The sequence below is a fragment of the Rosa chinensis genome, chromosome 1 (assembly GCF_002994745.2).
Source record: "Rosa chinensis cultivar Old Blush chromosome 1, RchiOBHm-V2, whole genome shotgun sequence".
Taxonomy (NCBI): domain Eukaryota; kingdom Viridiplantae; phylum Streptophyta; class Magnoliopsida; order Rosales; family Rosaceae; genus Rosa; species Rosa chinensis.
This window is the reverse complement of record NC_037088.1, coordinates 30,983,394-30,991,696: the sequence shown is the minus strand read 5'-3', so window position 1 is coordinate 30,991,696 and position 8,303 is coordinate 30,983,394. Positions and strand designations below refer to the sequence as shown.

The 8,303-nt window shown below is 37.3% G+C and overlaps 1 long non-coding RNA gene across 1 annotated transcript; it reads left to right on the top strand.

Moving 5' to 3' along the window:
* Positions 1 to 5,072: 5,072 nt before the first annotated feature.
* Positions 5,073 to 7,261, top strand: LOC112177033. The gene is made up of 5 exons (XR_002927266.2): positions 5,073 to 5,123; positions 5,235 to 5,346; positions 5,439 to 5,507; positions 6,445 to 6,702; positions 6,809 to 7,261. It is a non-coding gene; the product is annotated as an uncharacterized LOC112177033 (long non-coding RNA).
* The last annotated feature ends 1,042 nt before the right edge of the window (positions 7,262 to 8,303 follow it).

Here is an 8,303-nt window from a genome sequence, read left to right as displayed (position 1 = left end):
TCCGTAGAGGAGTTTGACCCAACAATTAATGCGAACTGGAGCGGGAGCTGACCTGGGGACAATCGGGAAGCTTCCTTCGAGCATTGACCTGGAGTTTGATCGTCGGCTCGAGGAGAAGAGGGAGTGCCTGCAGAAAACTCTCTGATGCCTAAGTCAGTGCGTTTCTTAGTAGTGGAGTAGAGAGAATTGGAATTTGATGGATTACCTGGACGACGAGCCTTCTTTTATTTAGGCGATGACTTACTTGGGGAACAAGCCGCCATTATTTCTGCTTTTATGACTGCATTTATTTACACACTTATAATGATAATTATTGCTGCACTAATAACAGTTAATCATTGCGTACTTACGACCGTCATTCATTGCATATTTATGACAGTCATTCATTACGCACTTATTGCGCACTTATAATCATAATCATTGTGCGTAGTTATTGTCGTAATAATCGCCGCATTCATGACTAAAATTTAACGCCATACTAACTGCGGAGTTAATCGCCTTAATTGCATGCCCAGCAGAATTTGACCACTCCCACAATGCCCCCAAATTTTCTCTTTGGACACTCGTCCTAAGAGGAAATTTCCATTCTCTAGCTGCTTCAAATCTTGCCTTGAATATTTCCTCGAGCCCTGGCCGTCCCGATTCTTTCCTCGAGCCTTGGCCGCCCTGATTCTTTCCTCAGGCCCTGGCCGCCCCGAATCTTTCCTCGGGCCCTGGCCGCCCTGAATCTTTCCTCGGGCCCTGGCCGCCTCGATTCTTTCCTCGGGCCCTAGCCGCCTTGATTCTTTCCTCAAGGCGAAGATTCATTTTCAGCATGAGACATGGAATTGCCCCCATTTCCCTTTAAATCTGATCAACAACATTTTATTCTCCATAGCCACCGGCCTTGGGTATTTACTCTGGCCACCAGCCTTACACATACATTTCAACAACACTGACCACAAATATATTTCAAATATAAAAAGAAAAAGTCAGAATATGATTATTAAAGGAAAGAACGCTAGTCTACGTTACCCAGACTTTTGTCACTTCGGGCTTGTATTCCATCACTCCCAGTCCATAGTGACAGAAATAGAATCCCATCAGAGGCAGCTTCCACCATCACTTTTTAGGGAAAAGTGTTTCCCACAGAATGCGCCACTTGTTGGAGGTGAAAAATTCCGTAGAGGAGTTTGACCCAACAATTAATGCGGACTGGAGCGGGAGCTGACCTGGGGACAATCGGGAAGCTTCCTTCGAGCATTGACCTGGAGTTTGATCGTCGGCTCGAGGAGAAGAGGGGGTACCTGCAGAAAACTCTTTGATGCCTAAGTCAGTGCGTTTCTTAGTAGTGGAGTAGAGAGAATTGGAATTCGATGGATTACCTGGACGACGAGCCTTCTTTTATTTAGGCGATGACTTACTTGGGGAACAAGCCGCCATTATTTCTGCTTTTATGACTGCATTTATTTACACACTTATAATGATAATTATTGCTGCACTAATAACAGTTAATCATTGCGTACTTACGACCGTCATTCATTGCATATTTATGACAGTCATTCATTACGCACTTATTGTGCACTTATAATCATAATCATTGTGCGTAGTTATTGTCGTAATAATCGCCGCATTCATGACTAAAATTTAACGCCATACTAACTGCGGAGTTAATCGCCTTAATTGCATGCCCAGCAGAATTTGACCACTCCCACACCATACCTGGAGGTTATGCTTTCCTTTTATAGGCGGCTTACAACTTGGGCTGCAAGTAAACTTGCATGGCAAGATACCGATAACTTGGATGGCAAGCCACCATTAAGGCCGCACTTACTCCTATAATAACCGTCATTTATTGGCGGCTATGATTGCCACACTAAATGCATTAACCGTTGCATTTATGGCTACATTAACTGTCGCATTTACTGCTGTCATTACCTTTCTTTAATTGCCTTGATTGCATTGTCAGATTTGTTGACTACCCCCACATAACATTTGCATTATATCTCTGCCTGTTCCTCCTGCAGAAAGGTGAAATCATTTGGGATCATTGTGGAGCGTTCTGCCTAGATATACTAACACTCGGTTATGTGCCGCATTTATTTTTTAATTTTTGAAATTAGATTCAACTTATATTAAGTTCAGGGGATACAAGGAATATAAGTACATACATTTTAAGGCGATAGCCAAGACATAAACAGTTACCTACTAATGAGGTCGGTTGCTTGCAACAGTCGCAAAAGCAAACTTAGAGCATCTCCAGAGGATAGGTTAAATTTCTTGTGCCCAATTCAAATTTGAAGGATGACATGGAAATTTGACATTTACTGAAATTCTACACCAACCCATAGGTCAAATAAATATTATTAGTTTATTACTTACTCTCTCTCTTCCTCGTCTGTTTCTCTCTTTACTGTTCTTCCTTCTCTTTCTCTATTTCCTCTGTTCTTTCTGAAAATCAGAGCTTGGGATAAGGCAGATCAAGGACTTGAAAATCAGGTAAACTTGGGATAAGGTAGATCAGAGACGGTGGACGTTATGTAGTTCTCTTTGAAAATCAATTTTTTCTCTCTGTCTCTATCTTCCTCTCCTGTTTGGACTGTTTGGATTGTTTCTCTCCATGTTCTTCACTTCTTCTTTTTTCAATTACTAATCAATCATCCTAGCGACCTAGCCACCTAGTTCTCTTTTCAGAGACCATTTTATACCCAGCGATTTCCGGATTCGCTGCAATTTTCAGAAACCCAAATCCCATTATAAAAAACAAACATCTATCTTCTCATCATATTGTTTCCATCTTCTTTCATTAGAAACAAGGCAAACGCTTAGAAGCCCAGAATTATAGAAAGGAAATAATATCAGAACTGGAAAGGAAATAAGATTTGATCTCTGGTTTCATGCACAGTTGGGTAAATAGAGACAGCGAGACAGAGAGAGGAGAACGCAGGGAACAGAGTGAGGCGAGAAGAAAGAAATAATAAAAAAAATAAAAGACAGAGGGAGCTGCGTCTGTCAAATTTGACAGAGGAGGGCTATATGTCAATTACATGTGTGTATGACATATGAGTTGGAGCAGTGTTTTATCAATCAATTATTACCGTTGGGCACGCCACGTGGATTTGACCTCTCCATTGGAGATGGTCTTATAATCCAATAGAAAGAAGTGAAAAATTATCTTCACTTCTTCTCAAAGTCTCAAACATATTCTAAAGGTGGCCTTGTTAAAATCTTGTTCAGATAAAACCCATTGGGACAAAATTCTAAATTGAGGAAAAAGTACACCCACATAAAAAGAGCCAAGACTGTAGTTGACCATTGTCATCTCGAATTGAGACATCTCTCGCTTGATAAGATGATGAGCCGCAAACAACATTAGCAGGTTGATAAACATAGATTGAAAGAAGCAACTTGAATGTGGGACATCTTCTAGTATCAACGTGGACACTGATCTGATCAATTAATAAGCTATGTACATAACAAATCCGTGGCAATGAAATCAATTACCTTATGGGTAATAAGGAAATCCATAAGTTTAGTGGAGAGAGGGGGGAACTAATTTTTCTAAAGGGAAAACATCACAAATGATGTATGAACTTTAGACATTTCAACACTTTGGTGTACCAACTTTATTTATTTATTTATTAATTTTTTTTTTTTTGCAAAGATAACAGAAAATTAACGACGTACACCAAAATGAAAGATTAAAGCAAACTTGATAGACCATTCTGATAGTTATGAAAGTTGATACACCAAAGTGTAGAAATGCCTAAAGTTCATACACCATTTGTGAAGATATACCTTTTCTAAAATTAGAGCATTTGGGCATTTCCCCCTTTTTTTAATTTTTAATTTTTTATGTTTTATTTTTTTATTATTAAGCTCTTGCTCCTTGGGAACGTCTCTTACAAGTGCTAACTAATGGCATGCATACAATGTCTGTGGAGGGTTCAGTGATCATGACATAATTTGTGGTTCAAGATATTGAATATTTTGCTTCTATTTTCAAGCATGTTTATCAAAAAGCAAATTTAGTTGCAAATGTTAGTACGAATTTGTCTAATTCTAGATTTAGCTTTTATGTTCGATCAAGTAAGTGTAGTAGTAGTTGTTGCAGACAAAATAGAAGGAACGAACGAAACTAACCAAAAGATAAAATTATTCGAGAATCAAATTTTACTATGAATGCTGTCGCCGGTATCAGTCCATCTCCGACATTCTAAACGCAGGAAGACTGCCGACAAATTTGTTAAATGTATTTACAATTTCGATTTTTTTTTAAATTTGGTTGCTTTAATTAGAGGTTTTATGTAATTTATTATTTTTCTATAAAAGAATTATTATTGAACTCTCAGAATAACCAAAATGCCCCCGTCAGCTATGTAATTTGCCAATTTGGCACTGAGAATTTTCGTCAAAATTAGAATTACAGTTGGGCAAAATGTAATTTCACTAGCTCGAATAAGGTAGAAATAGATGAATGGTTGGACTGGAGCTCTCTCTCCGATCAGATTCCAGTTGTGAAACGAATCAATTTCTCAGTTTGAAACGAAGATCATGTTGGATTGGAGTCGACTCCCAGCCAAGGGACAAAGGCATGTATCTCCTCTCCCAATTTGTTGTATTCTAATTCAATTTGCTCTGTGATTAATCTATATTTGGATATGAATCTCTTGGGATTTTGGTTTGGGTTTCAGATCTTACTCTGCGTTTAATCATATTCAAGCTCCTAAGTGTAATTGTTGAAGCTTGTTTGTTTTACTTGAGTGGTTGTGGGTTTTGTTATCTGGGCCCTAAATCAGTGTGAAAATAAGGAAATGGATTTTCTTTTTGCGTTGTCAATTCTGGTTTGATCATGTTTGGAATTGCATTTTGTTTCTTTTGAAGCCGAGTAAGTCTGGGTGTTACAAAATTTCTGAATTTAATACATTTCATTGACACAGTGACATACTGAGCTGCGAACTAGAGAAAGCATTTTTTTTTTCCTGGTGTGTTATTGTTCTTGGTTTTTATCCAGGAAAATTGGGTTTTGTTTGTTTTCTTGAAAGTTTTTGGTGGCATGATTATCTCATATGGTTTCTTGGCTATTTGGGATTTGTAGGGTCGCAGTTGATAATGGCTCAGGCAGGAAAGCCACTTTGATTAAGGTGATTGAATTTCTTGAGTTGTCTCTGCAAGCATTTCGAAAGGATTGCTCTCTGAACATCTGGTTCTTTGGTTTTTATTTATTTATTTATTTTTTTTGGAAGTTTTCGCAGGTAGATAGTGCAATAAGTGTGGAAGCTTGCTACAAGTGGTTCAGGTTCGGAAATTTGAGTATCATTATAAGAAGGGCTTCCATTTCTGCAGATGGGGATTGGTTCATGGATGGTAAGGTTTTGAGTTCCAATTGCTGTAATTGAGCTCTCAGTTTTTGGTTTCTTTGTGGCTGAGTTTCTTGGTTTGAATGGTGTGTTTTGCAGTGTTTCTTCATCACTGATCGATAGGGGAATAAGCTCTGTGATGATGGAATAGCTGAATGCGTTCAACAGGTAAATCTTCAATATTAATCCCTTTTTAATCCACTTTGTGAAATAGACATCTGATTTACAATGAAGGGACCCTTTTTTATTTTTATTTTTTTATCTGAAAATCTCATTGACATAGGGAAGAATGCAGCTTGGTGATTTTGTATATGCTATAAATTGATGGAATTTTTGGTTTGCTTTTTTTTTTTTTTTAATTGCAAGACTATTATAGGTTCTGTGGTTGGACTGATATAAAAAGATTATATGGTTTAAGCGGAATACAGTGTTTTTGCATATTGTTAATATCTTTGGTTTATTAGCTAATTTTACATTTTGCTTTTTTTAGTTAATTTTTGGGTTCAACTAAACTTTAGATGTGAGCAAATTTGATTTGCTGTTTTTGCTTTTAAGAGGATCATAAGAGCAGAGCTCTAGGGGCTTTGATTAGGTCTGTCTACATTTGCATGCCTAGGATTTGGTTTCCCAGAATTGCTGATAATGGATGAAACAATATTGAGCATACTGTAATGAAACAATATTGAGCATACTGTATTGCTAGACATGTTACTTCGGGTAGATTTTTTTATTGAAGAGCATGCCATAGGCTCTTTTCAAATATGACCGGAATCGCCTTGATATGACAAGTGCATTTCGGAAAATACTTTTACCAAAAGATCCCGAGTGCTTAATTGCAACTGCAAAATTAATCACATCTTGACACAATTGAGAATTGAAACATTACAGACCAAAATTTTGATGTGACCCCTTCATGGATACTATCTCTTTGGTTCCTTTTGTTATATATTCTCTGTATGCTCTTTCACTGTATAAGTGTATATGCTTCATTGCTTTTGTTAGAAAATGGAGTTAACTTTCAGATGCAGTTCATTCTGAGATTGTAGTTTAGTTATTCTGCTTAAAGGAGATGAAATTATGCTGAATTTTTTTTTTTTTGCCACAGGGTGGTAGCTTACATGGAAAATATGTTGATGCGACACCATTTGCTAATTCAGAGGAGAAAGTTAATGAAGAAACTATTGGAGAGAAATCCAAAACCCTTGTTGATGAACTTGGTGAAATGTTAAAGGTTAAAGGGTTTAATTACCATGGTGCAGAGGTATTGTACAGTGGCGTCTATGGAACAGAACTCACGTGTGAAATTTTTATTGGTCCTGTTTACTATCAACGATTACGGCATATGGTTTCAGACAAATTTCAGGTTTAAGATTCTCAGAATAACTCCTTTCACCGAGTAACTGAGCAAGAATGTTTTCTCTGTTTTTGATTATCGGTTTCCTTGCTAAATCACTCTGTTCCACATGCAGGTTCGCTCTACGGGAATGGTAGATCAAGTCACACGCCAGCCTATCAAAGGACGAAAACGAGGTGGCGGTATACGTTTTGGTGAAATGGAGAGAGACTCCTTGCTTGCACATGGGGCAGCATATTTGTTGCATGATGGACTTCATATATGTTCTGATTATCACGTTGCTGACGTATGTTCCCTTTGTGGATCCATCCTAACAACCTCATCAGTCCAACCACAAATACGGGTTCGTGAAATGCGGGGCTTGCCCCCTATGAGAGCTCCCAAGAAGGTGACTTGCCATGCATGTAAGTCGAGTAAAGGGATGGAAACGGTTGCAATGCCTTATGTCTTTAGACATTTTATGAGGATGGTTTCATCAAATGACATTTTTTTTTAATTAAAAAGACATATTTACTAAACAATAAGATAAATAAATATCTAAAGAACTCAAAAACTTCATCTCTTCCAATCTTGCGTCTTCTGCATTCCCAGATTTGTTTTACAAGAACCCAATAACAGATAAAAAATTTTAAGTTTAATCTTGAGGGTCAGTGGTTTGTTGATTGAAACTCAATGAACCCAATGGAGTAGCGGTGTTGCCAAGCACGTTTGGTGGTTGGAGATCTTCAAGCCAAGATCTGAAAAAAAAATGAACCCTTATCAGTGATATGCGTGTAATGAAAAAAATGAGTTTTGAGTAGTCAAACACTTGAAAGATTTTGGTACATGTGATATTTTCTACCATCAATTGAACTTGATCTATAACATTAGAAAGACAATGGATAATCTACACCAGCTCGACAACTTAAACAGAATTTAACCAATTCATCAGCAAAGAAAAGAAGATCCAATTGAGTGGAGACTCAACAAGAAAGAAAGTTTCTCACAGGCGAAAAATAACCTCAAATACCAAGACGGCTAGACCTAACGTGATCTCCAAGGCAAGTCCTAAATGGACTTAATTTCTCCTACACTTGCCGATCTACTTTCTGAACAAACAGTGTGTTTGCTTTAAAGATTTTATTTATTTTCGGTGTGACTCGTCAATCAAGAAACTTCCTTGCACGGTTGCACCAGCTTCTATATGCATCGTTATCCTTCGCGGGGATTGAGCTTCCAATAACGCACTGAACTATGCGAACAATGATCTTCCTCGGTGCTTCAGTCTATATTCCGTAATTTCCGTTACATGCAGGGGCAAATAAGAAATTTCACTCAAATTAACCTCTAAAATAACTATCATAACCTCATATGATGTGGATAAACATATTTCCATCCTTTCTATCTTATTTTTCCTCCAAAAACAATTTACTCTTTCCCCCAACACAATTCATGTGTGAAACTTTCCATCATATTTACCTCCAATTATTGTCTACTGATAAATAATAACAATAGTCAACATTCCAGCATCATGTTTTCTTGAATAATTTTTATTGTTCTTAAAAAATTAGCCAGAATTCTAATTAATTTTTACAAAAGTAAATTTAATGGGAAAAAAAAGTGATTATACA